The 838-nt window shown below is 48.3% G+C and overlaps 1 long non-coding RNA gene across 1 annotated transcript in view; it reads right to left on the reverse strand.

Moving 5' to 3' along the window:
• LOC121100935 overlaps positions 1–452 on the reverse strand; it is a 3,697-nt gene extending 3,245 nt beyond the window's left edge. The window contains exon 1 of the long non-coding RNA XR_005832711.1: positions 427–452. This is a non-coding gene — a long non-coding RNA (uncharacterized LOC121100935). The remainder of the gene's footprint in view (positions 1–426) is intronic.
• Positions 453–838: the final 386 nt, after the last annotated feature.

Raw genomic sequence — 838 nt, forward strand, 5'->3', positions numbered from 1 at the left:
TTTTTTTTTGAGAATGTGGACAATGGGAATTGTGCAGTGGCAGTGGGATACACCTCCTGGAGACATATGCAATCTCTCTCTCACTCTTTCCATCTCTCCCTCTCCCTCTCTGCATCTCTCTGTCTGTGTCTGTCTCTCCCTGTCTCCCACACAAAATCACACACTCACAATCACACCACATAGAGCCACAAAAGACACCCCAACCCCAAGCCTCATGCACACACACCCACACCACACACAGGGAATACAATGGCTTCCTAGGACTGTAGACACATGGACACACTTTTTCACCTGGGAAATCTCTGGTGCCCCACACCCCCACAACCCAATCAGGGCGGCTCGCCAGACTGAGGATTGCAAGGATGCCCCACCTGCATTAACATCTAGAGTTTTATCTCAGGAAGAGGCTGATTCCAGAATACGTACCGCTCTCGCTGGTTGATGGTGTCACCTGCAGGTACAGAAGAGAGGACACAGTGAGGCTCAGGTCATGCTACACAATGTCTGTATGCATGAGCTTTATTTCCCTCAATGACTTTAGGAACCCAGATGGAACACAGTGGTTGAGTCCAACGACCCCAAAGTAAGTGAACTGGATGCCTTAGGAAGTTGTTTTTCCTGGGGGACATGTCTGTCCAGTCCATTCAGGACGGTGACTACAAAATGCTTCATCCAAGCAGGAGAAAGTGTTACTGAGGGACAGGATCCTACCACAGCGTTTAGAACCATGTTTGGTGTCGCCAATGGTAAATGTCCTCTCGAATCAGCTAACGGTTGGCAGAGACAACCACTCAATGCTCTCCCAAAAAGGAAAATTGTATGAGATCTATATGTATAA

The sequence above is a fragment of the Ursus maritimus genome, unplaced genomic scaffold (assembly GCF_017311325.1).
Source record: "Ursus maritimus isolate PB19 unplaced genomic scaffold, ASM1731132v1 scaffold_585, whole genome shotgun sequence".
NCBI lineage: Eukaryota > Metazoa > Chordata > Mammalia > Carnivora > Ursidae > Ursus > Ursus maritimus.